This window comes from Hibiscus syriacus, unplaced genomic scaffold, assembly GCF_006381635.1.
Source record: "Hibiscus syriacus cultivar Baekdansim isolate YM2019G1 unplaced genomic scaffold, ASM638163v2 tig00110209_pilon, whole genome shotgun sequence".
Classification (NCBI taxonomy): domain Eukaryota; kingdom Viridiplantae; phylum Streptophyta; class Magnoliopsida; order Malvales; family Malvaceae; genus Hibiscus; species Hibiscus syriacus.
In genome coordinates this window covers 835,954-858,751 of record NW_024062628.1, presented here as the reverse complement: position 1 = coordinate 858,751, position 22,798 = coordinate 835,954, and the positions used below count along the sequence as shown (strand labels likewise).

Below are 22,798 nucleotides of genomic sequence, written 5' to 3'. Positions count from 1 at the left end.
TAAGATTTATATTCTTTCAAACCATATCATATCATATTTTAATTATTTTAGAGTGCATCATTTTAAATTTGAATCTTATTAAATTTATATTGATTAGGTTATATTTTAAGTTGAAATTAATCTCAATTTATAGATTGATATTGTTTCTCACGTAAAACTTAGTTGAACCCTATGTAGGATTTCATAATTCTCTTTGTGGTTCATCTCTAATAATATCAGTTCAAAATAATTTCAATCATTTGATAATGAACGCTCAAACACCATATAAACTCCGTGCTTTATGAAGTCAAAATTTTGAAAGTGATTCAATTAACTTTAATTGCCTTTTTGAAATTGATAAAATGATGATCCATAATCGATATGGAAAATTGGATATTCGATTTTTTTTCTTTGGAGAGTGTACGAAGTATGCCAAAGCAACTCAATATTCATTTTCTTCAAATTGAATCACTCCATGGTTCTAAAACATGAGTCATGACGGCCCAACAACAGTCATTGGTTGCCGGTAAATTTGACCCAACAGGTTAGATTACTAAAAAAAATTAGTCCACTAGGTCATCTCTAAAATTAATTTGAGATATACACAAATGTTAAAATGTAGGAGAAACTCATCCCACTCACATAACTAGTTTGCTTAAATAATATTTTTAATCAAACTCGTCACATCACGTAATGAATTTTAATAAAATATAATTTTTTATTATTTTATCATGTAAGGATGAATTTTTTTAATAAAAGTATATTTTATTAATTTCATATTCAACTATATTAATCTTCAACAGATGGGTGATGATACATCCATATGGCAGTGAAGTTGAAATTGTTGCTCCCTTTGTGACCATATATACAATTGTATTAAATATCAGTTTAGCAATGTTTGGAGCCGTTTTGGATTTGGATTTATACTTTGCTATCCACCAATAATCGTTGTCTCAAAGCGTTGAATGTTTTCCCCCACTAGGCCGAATATACCATGTGAGCATTTTGTGAAACACTCTCGACTCTACATCTAGGTGAATTGGGCTATTTCTAGAACCCATTGTATTGTAGTATCTAAATTATTTTCATCTGAATCCCCTTTATTCTCGACACCTAGACCCTCCGTAATAGTTTCTTGAGATATATATATTTCCTTCCTAATGACATGGGTATTAATTCCTATTATATTAGTCTTGTTAGGCTCATGCTGTAAAGAAGCATTGTTGTAGAAGACTCTAACTAGGTTGGGGTAATATTTTGGTTCTACACCAAGGAATTCAAGGCAACCCCAAGATGTAAATGTGGATTTAAAACTAAATGCATATTTATCATCAAACAAGAAACCCAGGTCAATGACACGTTCGGGACAAATCTTCCTTACTTTAAAACTCGTCTGCCATCTTTGTTTCTCCATATCAGATCTAAAGTTCAGAGTTTCGAAGGACCTGATTTCCTCAGAAGAATCATTTGTTTGAGAAGGAGGTTGTGGTTGAGAAGAACTGGGTTGAGAAGAGCTTTGAGAAAGACCGCGCTTCTGACGCTGACGTTTTGGAGCCATTTTGGGTACGGATGCTATTACAATGGAACACAAACACATTCAAGAAAAAAAACTCCAATATAGAAATCAATCAAACCCATAAAATATTGATAAATTTACCTGAATATCTGATCGTCACTGTTATGATAACGCTAGTATTCGTCGGAGAGGAAGAGTTTAGAAGCCTTTAGGTTTAGGGTTTGTCGATTTGGAGTTTGTATCGATTATAATCTATAAATAATGAAGGGGAAAACACGCGATATTTAAATTAGTATCGACACAAAATTAAAGTGTTGATACATGTTGTAGACCTATTCTCTCAAAAACTGGTATATTTATACCGGTTACATTGAAAATTTACCTATTACATTATACTTATGGGTTTCGATGTTTATGGGATCGATAATTTTTATAAATGTATCGACACTTTATGGTTGCACCCTTTTTGGCATTCACTCTGGACCAAAAGTATTGATACAAAATTAAAAAGTGTCGATACATGTTGTAGACCTATTCTCTCATAAAACCGGTATATTTATATCGGTTACGTTGAAAATTTACCTATTACATTATACTTATGGGTTTCGATATTTTTGGGATCGATACTTTTTATAAATGTATCGACACTTTATGGTTGCACCCTTTTTGGCATTCATTCTGGACCAAAAGTATCGACACAAAATTTAAAAAGTGTCGATACATGTCGTAGACCTATTCTCTCATAAAACCGGTATATTTATACCAGTTACATTGAAAATTTACCTATTACATTATACTTATGGGTTTCGATGTTTCTAGGATCGATAAATTTTACCTATTACATTACACATATGCTGACTTATTTTTTGGAAACTTAACGTTTGGGAATCATACTGGACAAAATGTTGGAAACAAATCGGTGTTTATTAATTTTTCAGTAAAAAGTCTATTTTTACCAACTACATTGTAAATTTACCTTTTACAACAATCTCCATATATCGTACGTATCAACATGACTCTTAATGTGTATAAGAAAATGTACAACAACCTACTGCTAACTTTTCTCATCTCATACATAATTACATTCACATACAAAATTATAAATCTTATAAAAAATTAACCCTACATTTACATCATTGCATCCTTTTGTTATTCTTGTGTCTCATGGCAGCTTTTGTTATCTCCTGTCTTCGTTGATTTTGATTGTGGCTTACGAGATTGTTTAATATTCGCGATCGATCCCACTCTCCAACAACCTATATTCAAATTGTCAGAACGTTAAGTATTGTAAACCACAACATTCAATCTACGACTTTTAACAATTTCACCACAAACGAATTTTATTTCCACTTACAAAATCACCAGTTGCCCCTGTAGAACCGATCGATTCCATCCACATCATCACATACATGCCGTAATCGTATATGTTACAAAATTTGAAAACTACACATGTCAATTATGAATCATGCATAAATTAAGCTTTCTATTTATGATAAAATCTCATACCCATTCAATTTCGTATTCTTCTTATGCTCCACAAATTTGAAATTTTTCAAAGGAACTTTCCTAGAGATCCATAGTATTCAACCCAAATGTGTTTCTTATTATAAAAATCTAATATTTTAATCTGCATTAAAAAAAAGAAGTTACGATCCAAAAAAATTATGCATTATAATTTACATAATGTCATTTCATACATACATACATACATACCAATCTCTTAGCATCATTCACTCTCTGTTTAGCTGCTTCAGATGTAAACATACTATCATATATTGTTGCAACACGATCTACCATATCCAACACCAACAGATACCAATGTGAATTATGATAGTTTATTGTGATCATGATCTGCAACAAATTTCACACCCAATTTGAAAAAATTCAACATTCTATATCCGAAAACATCATTTGTAATTGGTATGGTGTCTTACCTTCTCACAATCGATGAATTTCACATAGTTATCCAATATGGGACCCTAAAAGGTAGCAATACTCTCAAAACTTTCTTTGATGTTGGCATCCAACGCCTGTTTCTACAATTACACAACAAAATTATTAATTTACCGTCTATAACACTACTTTTCAATATTTATTAATTTAACTCACCGCTAAGTGGTATGGAAGGTATCAATCCTCCGGAGTGACTTTTGAGAATTGTAGCATACTGTCCAGGCGAGCAAATCAATAACCTAACAAAATTAATTACACAATCAGAACATATTCAATAAGTTTTAACATTTTCTACTTTCTACTTACCACACCGCCAACCCATTCGTAGGCTTCAACGTTGCAACGTCGTATACACTAGCAAATTGATTTCCCATTGAGATTACATAATATCTGTATGAATCATTAGGATTAATATGTTGTCATGAAATATTTAAATATCACTCACAAAGCAATATATTTCACTTACCTCGATTCTAACTCACTATTCCATAAATAATCACAAATTGCAGATTCGATGTCATCAATTCCGCTTGAAATATCCGCTTTTTCAACATACAATTTTGCATACAAATTTTTGTCACAACAACATGATAAAGACAAATTAAGTTTTCTTTTATTGAACTTACCTTCTGCTTCTTCTTCTGGAGTACAAGACATTCCGAATCCAAATCTTCCGCTATAACACTCTCCGGTGTATAAATGACATCGACATCCTTCCTCCTCATTTCTTCCATCTTTTCTTCTTCCTTCTCCCTCTTTTCTTCTTCATATTTTTTCAGTTCATCGTATTTTTGCTCTACATAACTCTTCATCTCTTTTATTTCACCCTTCAATTGATCTCTTTCATCCAAGTATTGATCAACCACCCCCTTCACCCCCGTAAGTTCACTCCTCAATTCCACAACCTCCTTCACCACTCCATCAAATTTTTCACCCGTCATCATCTTAAGATCACCCCTTAACACCTCAACTTCTTTCACCACTTCACCCCTCAACACCTCTACTTCTTTCACCACTCCATCTATTTTTCCTTCCACTTCCCCCTTATGCCTCTCAAGTGTATCTTCGACTCTCTCAAGTTTCTCTTCGACTCTTGATTGTCTTCGCATGATATCAAATTGGATTTTTTTTGATATCAGCCAATTCAGACATCAAAATGTCGAAGTTACTCTATTTTCCCTCACCGTCATCCCCCAATACAACCCTCTCTTCTTTCTTTTCCTCTGTCTCCTCTACCTCCTTGCCAATAACCTTCAAAATTAAATTACAATATTAATACATTGATTATATTCTTAATATTATTTAATTACATTTATTACCCTTTCTTGCTTCCTCGGGTCTATCCAACTTCAACTTCGCCATCACTCTAACCACATCTTCCTTCCCCCATGCACGGATGCGTGCCACTCCGGTTTTTTCATAAGCCGACACTGCCTCACAGCCTGACCAAAAATCGAACAGTGCAACCTGCATTTATAATAAAATTTATAATTTTATATAATAACTATACTATCATTTTATATAAAAACACAAAAAGTTCTTCAACTCATTTACCTCTAAGATTTCTATGCACCCTTTGAGGAATCTCTGGCTGCCATTTTTAAAGGTGATTATTGATTCAATCAATCTCGAATGGACATATTCAGCCCAACTGAACTCACCCTTCAAGCCTTCATCGCAAATGAGCTTCATATAGTCCTTGTTCGTTGACGTATCACCCGTTGGACAAAGAAAGATACCGACAAGGTATAATAGAACTCTGGCCTTCAGCTCATCCCCTCGTAAGATCCACTTTTGATTTTCTCTTCAATTTCAGCATATGTCACCTTCTGCTTCAAACCATATTTGGAGTCAATTTCTTTCCAGTCCTTACTCTTACAGACTTCTACAACACTTTTGCCTTCATTTTCTACCCCCAATACGGCTGCAGCACATGGGATCCCGAGAGGAAATGAAAAATCACCATACTTAGTAATACATTGTTTGACATCAAATTGCGCCATCAAGGATCGACACAATTCCCTTCAAATAGGTCGATCCCTTTCTCCTACCAACGATCCAAAACCTATTTCTCCTAGCACATTCAACTGACCCTTCTCCTTAAGGTGTTTAATTAATGAATTCACCCTTTTAATGTTGCACCTTGTCGACACTTCCTACATTTTTTAACAATATATAATGTTATAGTTCTTATATATTTTGTATCAACGTATTTACAAGTTTAATGAATACCTTATTTTCATGTGCTTTCCTCCGTTCTTTGTATTCTTTACTATCATTCCTTGACTGTGTGATGTAAGGTTCCTTTTTAGCATCACTCATCGAATTCCATTTGGACCTCACATCTTTTTTCACCTAATATTAAGCATAAACGTTTCTTAATCAATACATTAAAACTAAATAATACTCAATGTCAATTTCATTTTACATACCGAACCGCTCTGTGTGCCATCTTCCTTCATCCTTTTACATTCGGCCATACTGTCAACATTTAAAATTTGTAATCAATTTAAAGTTCTTAAATACTTTAATCAAATTATCATTTCAACAACAATAACAAAAAGATATTGATACTTACTAGAAGTACATATATCCACCCTTTGGTTGCTTTCGAGTCTCGGCCTCAATTTCAAAGTCATCTGCGCCACCAACAATTTTCCACCCATTGACTCCATTTTTCCTTCATATATCAGTTTACGCAAATCAAATCAAATACTTGTTACATACACTTTATTCAATATACAAATATAGATAACTACTCTTGTGGTAAAACGGTTTTCTTCAAAAGAATTTGAATGGCCACTACAAAATGTGTCGGCACATTTATACAACCTATAATATCATTTTCTACCTATAATATTTAATAAAAGTATCGACATTTATATTTTACCTTGAATATCACTTTCTACCTGTAATCGGTTCCAAATGCTTCTTTACTCCAAAACCCCAAACAACACATAAAAACCTTATTTGCGATTACTGTAATATTAAAAAACCAGGGTTTCGACAACATATTTTTCGATTCGACTGCAGCAACAAACAAACAAACTTCGCTTTAGAAACGCCTTCTGAAATGCAGCAACAATTACGCTTCGATTTCAAAAACTCGTCCGTTCTATCTATTTTCAGAGGATATTTAGCTATGGCCTTTATATTTTCATCGGATATGTTATTTATATTTAAGCGATACAACTGCCAAAGTGTCGATACTTTTATGTCAGGTTTCGATACTTTCGATAGGATAATTACCTATTTCTTTGAAAGTATTGATAATTTATTACACGTACTTATGAAAGTATCGACACTTTCAATATATCCGGTAGCTCCTTACCGGTTTTATCATTTTGATACCGTTTTTATCATATTTTTACCTGTTATATCATTGTGGATCGATACATTTTTATAAAATATCGACACTTTATAGGCGCTAAAACTGATTCTCTTTTAAATTCACAAAGAGTCGATACTTATATTAAAGTACCGACACTTTAAATATATCCGGTAGCGCTTTACCGGTTTTATCATTTCGATACCGGTTTTGTCATATTTTTACCTGTTATATCGTTATGGATCGATACATTTTTATAAAGTATTGACACTTTATAGGCGTTAAAACTGCTTCTCTTTTAAATTCATAAAGTGTCGATCCTTATATTAAAGTATCGACACGTTCAATATATCCGGTAGGGCTTTACCGATATTGTCTTTTCGTGACCGATTTTATCGATATTTTTTATGTTATATTGATATGGATTGATACATTTTTAATTTAGATCAACACAAACTGACAAGTTAAGTTTGCCGGTTGCCAAATTTTTTAATATTTATTCATGACTTAGACCTACTATTATTATTTCTCAACATTTCCGGTAGCACTAAACCGAATTTATTAAATATCTTTTATTATATCTGGTAACATCGTAATTAACAGTATATTAACCCGCCTTTCCTGAGACATTCCCTTGGAATCAATTCAATGCCAAGTTAGGTTTGTTTTGGGCTTTTATAATTTCAGTTCCGATCTTGTTGGGTATTTCTACCAAAACTTTGTTCCTCTCATCGACAAACCGGCTTATTAATTTAATATTCTATTGCGTGGTACTTACCGTAATTTTCATTGGTTTCTATGGCATCTTCGGCAGTTCACCCCTATATATGCTTCCTAGAAAGAGAACTGCTTCTGACGAGAGAATGGTTATAGAAGTATATCCCGAAACTTCCGGCGACACCAACCACAAGGGTGCATCCGCATCATCCTTCAAGAAGCACCGCCTTGATAGCTCCACCATCGCTGCCGCGGATAACGAATCGACGGCCAGGAACGGTGGTAATAGTGTAACAGTAGGAGGCAACGGAGATCGCAGTAATAGTAGGGTTGTGGAATCGTCACCATCGATCATGGCTCTTGGCGATGCGAATCATGCTGAAATCGATGAGGATCTCCATAGTCGGCAGCTAGCTGTTTATGGCCGTGAGACTATGAGGCGGCTTTTCGCTTCTAATATTCTTATTTCTGGGATGCAGGGTCTTGGTGCTGAGATTGGTATGAATTTTTCGAACTTAGATTTTTTAATCTTTTATTTCTTAATTTTTAAATGGTTTGTATCGAATCAGAGTCATAATTGCATTTCCTTTTGATCAAGATAGATCCAGTTGAATTTCGATAGAATGTTTGTACAGAATTGTGCGTTGAAAAGCTGATTAGGTTTTGATGAATTGATATTTAGGGTTTTAAAATTTGTTGTATTGTTTTTGATGATTTCACTTGCTTGGTCGTGTCTTTCTCTGAATTTTCTTGTGAAAACTTTGGTATTTGAGTTTCTAAGTGATCGTTGAAAATTACCAGCTTAAAATTATTATAGAACTTAGTACATCTATGATCTTTTATGGAATTCATGATTGCTCCTGCCCCAGGGTTCAAAAATATGTTTTAGTTACCTTGTATGATTTATATATGATAGTTATTGATTAACTCCCCATTTTGTTGGTACGGTGGGGGTCTTGATGTTCTATATTTGTTTGGTATATTTTTCTTTCAGCAGGAGGGCTGATATTCCCACTGATACTTTTATCTATTCTGGTTGTGCAGCAAAAAATCTTATTCTTGCTGGTGTCAAGTCTGTGACGTTGCATGATGAAGAGGCAGTGGAGTTGTGGAATTTGTCCAGTAACTTTGTGTTCTCTGAGAGTGATGTTGGTAAAAACAGGGCTCTTGCCTCTGTCCAAAAATTACAAGAACTTAACAATGCGGTGATCATTTCCACCTTAACAACAAAATTAACAAAGGAACAACTTTCTGACTTTCAGGTACTTCCTCATCATTGGATCTCTCCTAATTTATATTTGATTACCATGTTATATTCGAAGTATTAAAGGTTAATTGAATCTAGAATTGTTCTCTTATGTTTCATAAGAAACCTACGGAAGTAATGCTGAAGCTTGATAAAATAATCTCAAAATTCAACTATTTACATATTTGGTTAGGAGTAAAACTAAGTTATGGGGTGGTTCCAGAATAAGGAACTTAAAATAAGGATAAGTTAAGGACAAGTTACGTAAAAGATTATCAAATTATTGCACAAGTAGGTAATAGTTTGCATAATTTTTGTTATAATTTACATAATTTGATAATCTTTTACATAAGTTGTCCTTATCCTTATTTTAAGTTCCTTATTCTATTCTAGAATTACCTTTTTTATATAAGAAGTGGAGACCTCATTAAAAACCCCTTTATGATTACTATAACACCATAAGGTGTTCCAGAAATCAGCAGAAGGAGGAAAAGAGTGCCTCAAATTTTATTAATAAAAGAGTAATACAATGCCAGTGATTACAACCAAAATTATCCCCAAACAAAAGATACAACTACAAGACGAGAAAAAAACACACCCCAAACAAACTTCCTGTCTAGCCAATTCCAGACTTTGCTAAAACGTCTGTATCTAAGTTTGCTGACCTAGCTATCCAACGGATAATGCCCTCCAAGTTCCTAATCTTATCTGCAATTTCTTTAGAAATTGAGACATACAAACTTGGCCATTTATCCAAATTCTTAATCCACTCCACAGACAACTTACTATCACTCTCAACAATCAACTGTCCCTTAGAGCACCATTTAGAAGATTCAAAGAACAATAAACCATGTTTAATGGCCTTTAATTCCATTAAAGAATGGGGACCCGGACCAACAGCTTCTTGAAATGAACTTAACACTGTGCTAGACTCATCTCTTAAAATCCCACCTAAATCGCTAGCCTTCCAATCTCTTTTGACAACAACATCCATTTCCAACTTTAGAAGTCCCACAGGGGGAGGGGGAGGGAAATCTGTTTAGCTCGTTGTCTTTGTGGAACAAAGCAAGAATCCCCAAGAGATGAGTCACCAATGAGGGAATCCATTGAAATGGCAGTGTTGGAGAATTTAGCTAAGAACCAAGATGCTACTCTGAACTTTGCTGTGAAGAACAATTGAATCGGATCGAACACTCCCTTCTCGAAAACAATGGCATTCCTGCATTTCCATATCGTCCACAACACTATACCAGGAATAAAAGTCCAAATAGTTGAATTAGACACCAATTCCTCCCAAGCAGAAAGAAAACAGTGTGAATTCTCATGTAGGACAACAAATATCTTCAACAATTTCAAAAACCTATTCCACAATTCCCACGTAGCAGTGCAAGAGAAGAATAAATGTGAGGACTCCAATTCTAGCTTGCATAAAGGACACAGAGGATCCAATATTCCCGGTACACCTCTTCAATAATTCAATCTTTACTACCAGTTTTTGATGAACAACTTGCCACATGAAAGTTTCCACCCTTGGCGGCACCAATCCCTTCCAAAGGTAACCCTTCCAAAAATGATATCGATCCGAATCAGTGGAGCACGTTTTCAAACAAGAGCTAACTTAGTAAATGCCATTCCCATTCCCTCGCCAAATTAGACCATCTCACAAATATTTCGAAAGGCTTATATTATTTTTTTTTTTGATAGAAAGTTGGCCTCATTAAAAAACCCTTAAAACCCTCCATGTTATAACAGTAACATGAAAGATCTAGGAAGGGGGAAAAGAGTGCCAATAATTTTATTAGAAGAACAATAGTACAAAGGCAGTCCCTACAAAGGCAGTCCCTACAAAGGCATACCCTTTACAGACTGCTAATACTCCAAACGAAAAACATAAAACTTAATTCAAAACACCTAACAACATAGGAAAACAAATTCCTGAACCTCAACACAACCAACATAAAACAAGAAATCACCCTATCCCGTCTTTAGCTAATTTGTCAGCTTCCCAATTAGCCGCTCTCAAAATGTGCCTGATGATAATATCCTTTCCTTCCAATAGCGAGACTATCTCCTTAACCAAGGATTGAAACATAGGGGTGCATAACCCCGGATTCTTGATCCACTTCAGAGCATTACATGAATCAGATTCTAAAATAAACCTCTGATTAGGAACAGCACCTAAGTCTTCCATAAGAAAAAGTCCCCTCTTAATTGCCAATAACTCAACCATGATAGGAGGACCACCCCCAACACTTTTAGAGAACCACTGAAGTAACACACCACAACTGTCCCGAATCAGACCACCAATACCTCCTTTACCCCATCCCGAAACCATCGCTCCATCAACATTTAACTTTAGGAACCCATCCGGGGGCGGAATCCAACATGTTGGTTGAGTACATTCCTTTCGCTGCCTACTCATCGAATCAGCAAGTTTTAAATCACCTACTAGGGAGTCTAAAGGGATAGGAACATCATTGAACCTTGCAACAAACCATGAGGCTATTCTAAATCGAACAATAAAGGACAATCTGACCACATCCAGCTTTTCTTTCTGAAAAATAACCTCATTTCTGCACTTCCACACAGATCACATCACCGCCCTTGGAATAAACTTCCATATCAAAGATTTCGGCATTAAATAATCCCACAAAATGATAAAATCAATAATAAGCTTTGGAATCACCAAGGACACATTCCATCTTTTCAAAAAAGAAGACCATAAACCCCATACAACCTCACAATGCAGAAATAAATGTGGAACTGATTCCACCTCCCGACCACACAATGGACATGAAGGATCTTCAATCTCTGCCACACCTCTCTTCAATAATTCCTCTTTAACCGGCACTCTCTGATGAGCAAGCTGCCAAACAAAAGTTTCAATCCGAGGAGGAGCAATCCCTACCCAAATATTCCTCTCCCACAACTCCTGACTCTGCTCAATGCCAATATGATCAAAGAAAGAATTAATGCAAGATTTTGCTGAATAGCAGCCCTCACCATTCCCTGACCAGATCCAACAATCATCCATTCAAATAAAGAGATATTGGGTGAATTATGCTCTGTTAAGGGCTGTTTGTTTTTGGTTTTATCTCTCTTGAGGGAGATGGGTTGTATACTTTGTTATATTTGAATTTATTGAATCCTATGGCACTCCTTTCCTCCTTATGTGGATTAAGGAACTATTTTTAAGTTCCGTTAACCACCAAGGGGGTTTTTTGAGGCCTTTTATTCCTATCAAAAAAAAAACAACAACCACTGTTCAAGTTTCCAATCTACCAAATTTCTTCTCATTTGGATGTCCCACACCCAACCAGAGGCATTATTCACCCTAAAATCCATTACTTTACCCAATTTATTGATGGACAAAACATAAAGTCGAGGAAACAAATCTTTCAACTCCTAACCAAACATCATTCCAGAATTCCACATATTTCCCGTTCCCTGTCTTCAAACTCATATTCCCCGTAAGACAATCCCCAAAATCATCATTGGTAAAAAAGTTTTTAACCACCCCTTTCCAAATCCACAAGGCCCGGGCTGAGCATGAATTCCCCATCATAATGGAATTCGAATCCAAATTGTAAACTGCACACACCACCCTCTTCCACCAAGACTGCTTTTCTAATGCAAACTTCCAAACCCATTTCCCTAGTAAAGAAGGCAAAAAGCCAATCATTCAAATTCCTTCTCATCTTTACAAGCCAAACCCAGCCTGAAGTTCCAAACTCCTTTAACTTCCCATTGTGATTAGTAGAGAGGGCAAAAAGTCGATGGAGGACTTCTTTGAGGGAGGATTCCAAAGCCCAAATATCATGCCAGAAGCTAATATTCTCACCATTCCCACTCTGATTCGAAACTGGTTGCGACATCTGGAATCAAAAGAATCATCTTTAAAATGATTGTTCACCACCGACCTCCACGTCTAGGAAGCCTGAGCTGATAAACTATTATTGAGTAGCAACGAACTTTGATTTAAATTGTATTTGCAACAAATCAACTTTCTCCACTTGGAATCCTTTTCGTTTGCAAACTTCCAAGGCCATTTCCCGACAGAGCTCTATTCATTAGGTTGAGATCCAACACTCCAAAACCTCCATTATCTTTAGAATTGCATACAGTTATCCAATTTACCCAATGTATCTTGTTCCACTCTGAACCTCCTCCCCATAAGAATCTAGCCATAATGGAGTTAAGCTTCATGTGCACACTAAAAGGGATCTTGAAAATCGACAAGAAGTAAGTTTGGAGAGAACATAGAACATCTTTTAATAAAACCAATCTCCCCGCCAAAGAGAGTTATTGCCTTCCAACTTGCAAGTTTCCTATAAAATTTATGGATGGCAATTCCCATAGAGTTGTTGAATTTCTCTTAGCTCCAAGCGGAAGACCAAGGTATTCAGACGGAAAAATGCCAATTGCACATCCGATAGAAGACGCCCAATCCTTCACCTCTTATTCGCTTGTATTTATGTCAAATAATATGCTTTTGGAGAAAATTTAGCTGAAAGTCAAACATAACTTCAAAAACATGTAAAACTCTCTTCACATTTCTAATATGTGTCTTCGAAGCATTACTGAAGACTATAAGGTCATCTGCAAATTGCAGATGCGATAATTTGAAAGATCCTTCATTCCTACCGATATCAAAACGTAAAAACAACCCAGTTGAAATCGCCTTCAGCAACAATAAATTAAGGAGTTCCCCAATCAAATTGAATAACAATGGAGAGAGAGAGCAACCTTGTCTAAGTCCCTTATCCATTGGAAATTCCTCAGTAGGAACACCATTTACTAATACCGAGACCGAAGTCGAAGTAACACAATTACTCATCCAGTTGCGCCATTTCACCCCAAATCCCATCTTCTCCTTTACTTTAAACAAGATTGGCCAATCCACTTATGTCATAAGCCTTTCTAAAGTCCACCTTGAACACGCCTCCCTCAACGTCTTTTTTCCTCCAATAATCAATCCCTTCATTGGCAATGAAGGAGTAATCTAGAATTTGACGACCTGGAATAAAAACAAATTGTGAAGGGCTGATTATATCACTGATACAAATTCTTAACCTTCTTGAGAGACACTTGGAAAGTATCTTATACATTCCTCCAACCAAACTGATAGTCCTGTAATCATCTAAGCTTCCTGGATCGAGTCTTTTCGGGATGAGAGTAATGAAAATGTGGTTGATTCCATACTCCCAGTCTTTACCCACGAAAAAGTCCTGGAAGAATTTCAATGTCTTCTTTGAGGAACGACCAGAACTTTTTAAAGAACCCTATATTCAACCCATCAGGCCCTAGTGCTTTGTTTCTATCACAAGAATTAATAGCTTCCCATATCTCTTCCTCTGAGAATTCATTTTCCAACAAAATACTTTGTTCCACTATTATTTTGACAAAATTCAGCTTCATATCTTTTACTTCCAAAGTTGTTCTGGAATTATAAATCTCAAAGAAATGATCGCGAACACTTGCCTTAATGAGAGAGGGTTCTTGAATGAGATTACCCTGTACACTCAGAGCAACCATGGAATTCATCCTCTTCCTGTTAGATGCACAGATATGAAAAAATCTAGAATTCCGGTCTCCTTCTTGAACCCATTTAGATCTTGATTTTCGGAACCAAATTTGCTCTTCAACTTTGTACAATCTCCATAATTCACTCCTCAGTTCACCTAACGAAGTGACTATTCCAACCGATCCAGGATTTTGTTATAAATCCCTCTCCAAATTGTGTATTTTCCCTTCTATATCTAAAATTGCAGCAGCCAGACTTAGAATTCTAGTCCCAGACCAATTTTTTATGGCTGCTTTTGTGTTCCTCAAAATACTTAAGATTCCTACTCTTTTTTTTTTTGCTCTTATGATCTGTGATTGTCAAATGCACCATCTCCTCAAAACCCTCCTCCATTAAATAATTAAAAAGCTTAAAAGGTCACTTACCCCAATTGATAGCACCATTCTCAAGTATAACAACATTGTGATCTGAGATGAACTTTGGTAGGAGCAGCTGTGTAATTTCTGGAAAAGTAGTTATAAAGTTAACATCCACCAAGAACCTATCAAGCCTTACAAAGGTTGGAAAATCCCTGTTATTGCACCATGTGAAATTTCCCCCAATTAGAGGAAGGTCTATGAGGCCTACTTGCTGAATGAAAGACCTAAAAAGCTCCATTGAATTCCAATTTTGAGATCTGCATTCCTTCTCTTTTGGAGATAGATACACATTGAAGTCCCCTCTTACGCATAAAGGAGACCTTTGGCTTTCCAAATAGGAAGAGAACTCTTTAAAAAGGAATGTTTTCTCATCCTCTGTGGCCGGCCCGTATACATTAATAAGTCCACAATTAAAATGATTCTCTCTAAAATGCCCGAATATAGCAGTAAACCTCTTATTTACAAAATGTTCTTTGACTTCAAAAATACTATCATCCCAACAACTCAGCAAACCTCCAGTCGATCCGTCATCTGGTGAGACCACGTAACCCTGAAGATTCTTTGCCCCGACTCTTCTTAAGATCGACTTCGGTAGAATGTCCAATTTGGTTTCTTGTATAAAAAGAAAGTACAAACTCTTCTTAGATGCCAAGCTCTGTAATGCCGGTTGTTTATCTTTTCTTCCTAGGCCCCTTATATTCCAAGTAATGATGGATAATTTTGGCAAGTTGAAAACTAACTGAAAACCCAACTAATAGACATTAGGGCATCATCTTTCCTTAGCTACTCCCGATCCTTTCTCCAGGCTGATTTTTTTTTCTAGAAAGGCCTTCCCATCCTTGAAAGAAATTCCCAGTAATTTACCAACTTCCCATGTCGCTAACGCTTCCTCCAAATACACCGAGAAGGAAGAGGAAGAGACCGTGGGACTATTGACCTGGTCTAGTGCATCCCTTATCATTGTTCTTCTATTTCTTCTATTGTCTTTCCCATTGACATTACCAATTTGACAGGCTGCCAATGGTCTCCCTTCATAAAGACCGGTTTGAGTTCGGTGCTCTGTATGGCCCTGAAAATTAAAATCACCAATTTCAACGATGGCAGTTCCTTCCCCCGACTTTGCCAAAGAGTTGTGCTGGCCCGTACTAGTTTCATCTATCTTCTCCCCTTGTTCTAAATGATCCACCGCTTGAAACGATTCTCCTCCAGTCTCTGATCGAAGCCATATCCTCCACTTTCTGGATCTGTTGTACACTTCGGTAAAGAATCCTCTCTCTCCTCCCATTCGGGACGCTCCTTATGGATACTCGGCTAGGAGAAGGATGCAACGGTCTCCACTAGACATGCACAAAGTCGGATAAAAAACCGATCTGGATCGGATAAAATCCGGTTTGGAGGGCCGGATGGTGTAACCGGTTTCGGTTTGAAAAAAATCGATTTTTTTAAAAAACCAGATATAAAAAAACCGGTGGTAGTGATCCCAAATATCTTTGTTTTAAGTCTGTTCGATCACTCTCACGACTTCAAGATTTCCCCCGACGGAAGATTCAGTCGTGTTAGGGTCGGTATTTGTAGACATGATGAACAAAAAATTACAAAAATAATATTTGAGAGATGTTTAGGTGTTGTGTAATAAGATTTGAGAAAGTTGTAATCAACCAAATATATCTCCAACCTATTTATACATGTTTAGGGTGGTAAAATGGTTTTTTTAAAGAAAAAACGGTCACAAAACCCCCCAATGGCTATATTAACGGCTAGTTTTTAAAACCCCAGACCGGATTTCTTTTCGGATAAAACCTGGTTTTTTATCTGATTTTTTTCAAACCAGTTTTTAATCCGGTAAAAAAACCGATCGTCCAATTTTTTCCCAAACCGGTTATACTATCCGATATTTAAATATCCGATCCGGTTTAAAAAAACCGGCTTTTCCCAAATCTAGTTTCGGATATTTTTTGCGCAAAATCGGATATACGGATTTTTTGTGCACCTCTAGTCTCCATTGCAAGATATCCCTTGAATGTATTTCTTGGTTATCATCCTGCATTCCTTCTTTTAACAGCTCCAATTATGGTAATCCTCCTTCTGTAGCCATTTCTCCCTCACGTAAAACTCCTTTAGAATCGTCTTGTTCCACATGTGTTTGAGACAAAGTCCGATCCTCATTCTGCATACCAAACCCGCATCGCGCTATGCTTACTGCAGGCCCAGAGGGTTTAAGCCTCAGAATAGGAGAACTGGGCTACAATAATCCACAAATTGGGCTTGAGGAAAAGGATCCGGATCCACTACATTCCTTATACTGAGACCCGCATAATCCCCTATGGGATTTCTCCCAGTAATGAGGAGATCTGACACCCCATTAATATGTTCCCTATCTTTACTTTGCAACAATAATTGTTGTCCCCTACGATCTCCTTCAATTCCAGCCGATTCTCCTTGTTTGATCCACGTGTCCACCTTTAAACATGCTTCCTCAATTGACTATTCAATTCTAGCTGCCTCCAATGTAGATCCACCACCTTCATCTTCCTCTGACGAAGAATCCTCACTGAACCAATCATCTGAAGCTCTTTCAGATGCCTTCCCAAGAAAATCAACCAACTTTTTGAACACCGATCCCAGCTTAATTTTCACCTTAAAGGATCTGCCATACGACCCTACATTAATCGTATTCAGAACGTCAAAGGGCTCACCACCCTCACCAGCAATTTCGCCGCCGATAAATCCTCTCTATTCCTTGTCAACTCTCAAATGCAGGCAACCTTCCCCCACCTCCCACCAAGCCTCTCCAAGAACGATTCGTTCCAGCATAGAAGTGGAATTCCATATGATTTGATCAAGCAATACGCCATTGGGACACCCTCATCATTCAAAAGGGGGGCCAACCAGTCAAACCAGAAAAATAACTCCTCTTGCTTATTCGTCCAAGCTTCTGATAGCTCTTCATCGGACTTGAACGTGATGATACAAGAGTTCCATGCATAACCCCAGCTAGCGATCTTTACTTTGAATCCCTCATTGGCCAGAGCATTCTACACCAATTCCAACTCAAAGGATGATTTGACGATCCCTGTTAAAGAACGTTTCATCCAACTTGATTCCTCCGTAAGGATACACATCTCCCAAACGTTCCTCATTCTTGATGCAGCTTGCATAATACCTTCCCTATTCTCCCTGGTTTCAGGTTCACTCCACGACCTTCTGTCCAAGGTCAATGCTCTTTGTACGTTCTGTCATCCCTTAAGGTTCTCGGAGACTCAACTCCCTCTCTGAACCTTCTTTTTTTCTTCTCTGTTTGACTTATTGGCTTCCACCTAGGCCCTGCCTGCACCAACTGCCCTTGTTCGAGAGTTCTGGTATTTTGCAGCCCCACTAAGACTCTCTTCCCATCAATCCACGTTCCATTAACATTCTGGATAGCCTTCCTTAGACCAGCCTTGTTGGCAAACTGAACAAAGGCGAACGTGGAGGTTTTGTATTTTGGCTTGTTCGTTACATTCGGGATGAAGACCCTCACCACTGGACCCTGGTGATGGAAAAGTTCCCTTAACGCTCGCCTTGAAACTCTCTTGCTTAGATTATCCACGAAATCCGTCCATTCCTCACCGGAGGAAAAATGACCTTTCAACTTCTTTCTCTCTCTCTCTACCTTAAGTTCAGGTACTTATAAGCTGGGAAGAGATTGGATGTAAAAGAAAATCTGGGAAAGTGTGTTTACCCTACGAAGTGTTAGCAATCTCATCTAAATCCTTGCTCTATATTACATTTGTAATTTTGATGATTTTTATGTTCTCTGCATATTTCATCCGTTTAACTAATCTTCATCGTTGTTTTGTTCAGGTTGTTGTATTTACTGATATCAGTTTCGAGAAAGCCATTGAGTTCAATGATTACTGTCATACTCATCAACCTCCCATTTCTTTCATCAAGGCTGAAGTTAGAGGTCTTTTTGGTTCTATATTTTGTGATTTTGGGCCTGGGTTCACTGTGGTTGATGTTGATGGAGAGGATCCTCACACGGGTATAATTGCGTCCATTAGCAATGACAATCCGGCACTTGTATCATGTGTTGACGATGAAAGGCTTGAGTTTCAAGATGGGGATCTTGTTGTCTTCTCTGAAGTTCATGAATGGCGGAATTAAATGATGGAAAACCAAGGAAGATTAAGAGTGCAAAGCCATATTCATTTACTCTTGAGGAGAACACCACTAGTTTGATAGGTATATAAAAGGTGGTATTGTCACCCAAGTGAAACAGCCCAAGGTATTAAATTTTAAACCATTGAGAGATGCTCTCAAAGACCCTGGTGACTTTCTACTGAGCGATTTCTCAAAGTTTGACCGTCCACCTCTGTTACACTTGGCATTCCAAGCATTGGATAAGTTTGTCTCAGATTTGGGACGTTTTCCTGTTGCTGGTTCAGAAGAAGATGCTAATAAGCTTATTTCTATTGCCGGTAACTTTAATGAGAGCTTGGGAGATGGAAGGTTGGAAGATATCAACCCAAAACTTTTGCGATTCTTTTCCTTTGGTTCCAGGGCTGTACTAAATCCCATGGCTGCCATGTTTGGTGGAATTGTGGGACAAGAGGTCGTCAAAGCATGCTCTGGAAAGTTCCATCCCCTCTTTCAGGTTAGTGTTCACTATTCCTTTGTGAATTGCATTTTAGTGAAATGATTAGCCATTACCTTGCTGAGTTCTCCATTTCATGCAAGTCAGTTAAGCATGGTAGACCTGGTATTGGTGCTGCTCATTCTTCTAGGTTTATTCCTCTGAAATGAAGTTCATTTCTGCGTTTTCAATACTTGATCTGGTGTTTACTTTGAAGAGGCGTTTTGCCTGCTCCACTTTTAGTATCTTTAGTTAATCCAAATTTTACATGCTTTAAGTTATTATATTATATTCTGAGACTTTCATTTGCTTGTATTTTAAATAGAGGCTTTGAATTTTACATTTACTATTAATATAGTTAAAGAGGCCAATGGTTTGGTAATTTGATATATTGTCTTCAGTACCTCTGATTGACTTGATCTATAACTTTAAAGAGTTTATTAATGTACTGAAAGATTGTCAGCAGTGTTGTAATTTTCTAACATTGTAAGTTAGGGTAGTGAAAGATCTATTAGATCTTTGGATTCTAAATCTCAAAATTTCGACCCCAACCATATTTAGAGAAACCGGGCACACTTCTGATTTAGTGAAAGTATACCTTATTTTAACATAAACTCAATCTCAAACTTTTAGAATCGACTCCACTCACCCTTAAACATGAATTGTTGGAATTATATGCGCTTTGATCAATTCTCTTTGGGTGCTAAATGAGAAGGTAAAATTGTTTTAGTTTTGGCATAGAAGAGGAAAAGGAGTTATCAGATTAACAATTTAATTGAGTCTTCTAGAACGGAAGGTGCTATACTTAACAAGGATGGAATACCTTGACTTGTAGCTCAAACATCTTTTTGAATCCATTTAATCTCCCCATATTCCTCCTTTTTATTATTACCACAGATACTTGAAAACAAGAGTTTAATTTTTTCTTAACAGTTGGTTGAAACTCATACAACCCCCCTCTTTTGTCAGTTTTAATTTTCTACCATTTGATTCTACAGTTCTTTTATTTCGATTCTGTGGAGTCCCTTCCAACCGAGCCCATGGACCCTAGTGATTTCAGACCATTAAATAGCCGTTTGATGCACAAATTTCAGTGTTTGGGTCCAAACTCCAAAAGAAACTGGAGGAAGCTAAAGTGTTTATCGTGGGGTCTGGTGCACTAGGTTGTGAGTTCCTAAAAAATATTGCTCTGATGGGAGTTTCAAGTAGTAGCCAAGGAAAGCTGACAATCACCGACGATGACGTTATTGAGAAGAGCAACCTCAGCAGGCAGTTTCTTTTCCGGGATTGGAACATTGGGCAGGCCAAATCCACAGTTGCTGCTTCTGCTGCCGCATCAATAAATCCTTGTTTAAATATTGAAGCTTTGCAAAACCGTGTGGGTCCCGAGACCGAAAACGTATTTGATGATGCATTCTGGGAGAATTTAACAGTGGTTATTAATGCATTGGATAACGTAAATGCCAGGCTTTATGTTGATCAGAGGTGTTTATATTTCCAGAAACCACTTCTCGAGTCGGGAACTCTAGGTGCTAAATGCAACACACAGATGGTTATCCCTCATCTAACTGAAAACTATGGTGCTTCAAGAGATCCACCTGAGAAACAAGCTCCAATGTGCACTGTGCACTCATTTCCTCACAATATTGACCATTGTTTGACATGGGCTCGGTCTGAGTTTGAGGGTCTACTTGAGAAAACTCCTGCTGAAGTGAATGCTTATCTGTTGAACCCAGTTGAATATAAAGCTGCACAAAGGAATGCTGGTGATGCTCAGGCAAGAGATAATTTGGAACGTATTCTTGAATGCCTTGAAAAAGAAAAGTGTGCGACATTCCAGGATTGCATCACCTGGGCTCGTCTAAGGTACTTCTTTTAATGTTTGATCTAATTAATTATATGTGTAGTATCGAAGGTAGTGCTTTGTTGCATAATTGCATTTGTTTCTGACCACTTTTTCTGCTCAGATTTGAGGACTATTTTGTGAACCGTATGAAGCAGCTGATTTACACGTTTCCTGAAGATGCTGCAACCGCACTGGGCTCCCTTCTGGTCTGCCCCAAAACGATTCCCTCACCCACTTCATTTCTCCGCAGCTGATACAAGCCACCTACAGTTCATTATGGCTGCTTCTATCCTTCGAGCTGAAACATTTGGCATTCAAATTCCTGATTGGGTTATCAACCAAAGATGTTGGCAGCGCTGTTGACAAGTGACAGTCCCGGATTTCCAGCCAAAGAAAGATGCGAAAATCGTAACAGATGACAGGCTACTACTCTTTCTACTGCATCTATTGATGATGCAGCAGTTATCAATGAACTAATCTTCAAGTTAGAACTTTGCACAAAAAATTTGCCTCAAGGGTTCAAGATGAAACCTATTCAGTTTGAAAAGGTTTGTTGTATTTCTTGTTCTGATTGTTTAGCGTGTATATCATTTGGGTATGCTTTTCACTTTTTAAACTTGTGGAACTGTAACAAATGCTTTTCCATAATAATAATAATAATACTGACTAGTGAATTTGCAGGATGATGACACAAACTACCACATGGATCTAATAGCTGGGCTTGCAAATATGAGGGCCAGGAACTACAGCATTCCCGAGGTGGATAAGCTCAAAGCCAAGTTTATCGCTGGAAGAATCATCCCTGCAATTGCTACCTCCACGGCTATGGCCACAGGTCTTGTCTGTCTGGAGCTTTACAAGGCTCTTGATGGAGGCCACAAAGTGGAAGACTACCGCAACACTTTTGCAAACCTTGCACTGCCTCTGTTCTCTATGGCCGAGCCAGTTCCACCCAAAGTCATCAAACACGGTGACATGAGCTGGACTGTTTGGGACCGGTGGATCCTTAGAGACAACCCAACATTGAGAGAACTCATCCAATGGCTTAAGGACAAGGGCTTGAATGCCTACAGCATATCTTATGGAAGTTGCTTGCTGTATAATAGCATGTTCCCACGGCACAGGGAGCGAATGGACAAGAAGATTGTAGATCTGGCCCGGGAAGTGACAAAGGCCGAATTGCCTCCGAATAGAAAACACCTGGATGTCGTGGTGGCTTGTGAGGACGAAGATGACAATGACATCGACATACCTCAGGTTTCAATCTACTTCAACTGAGGTTATTCTCTCACACCTTGCTGCTTGGGCTTGTTTTCCAAGGATGAAACTTTTACAATGTTATTATTACTATTGACCAGCCAAGATGGATATTTTTCACAGTAAATTCATCGTAACATAAGTCTCCTATATGATGATCTCTAATTACTTGGTTTTCATCTTGTCCTGTGGAACGATCTTCTCATTCATCAAGTGGAAAGATACTCTATAGATTGCTTGCATTTTTCGGTTAGGCTTATTAGTTGGACGTATATTTATTTCGAATGCCTAAGTGGGATACACACGGATGTAATAATTTAAGAAATAAACTGCAACTGTCTGTTGTCCTGGGTTTTTTTGGGTGAACTATTAAAATGGTCCATTTCGTTTTATTTTTG

The 22,798-nt window shown here is 37.3% G+C and overlaps 1 pseudogene; it reads left to right on the top strand.

The window, feature by feature from the left end:
• The first annotated feature begins 7,618 nt into the window (after positions 1-7,618).
• On the top strand, positions 7,619-22,558 carry LOC120113541 (annotated as a pseudogene).
• Positions 22,559-22,798: the final 240 nt, after the last annotated feature.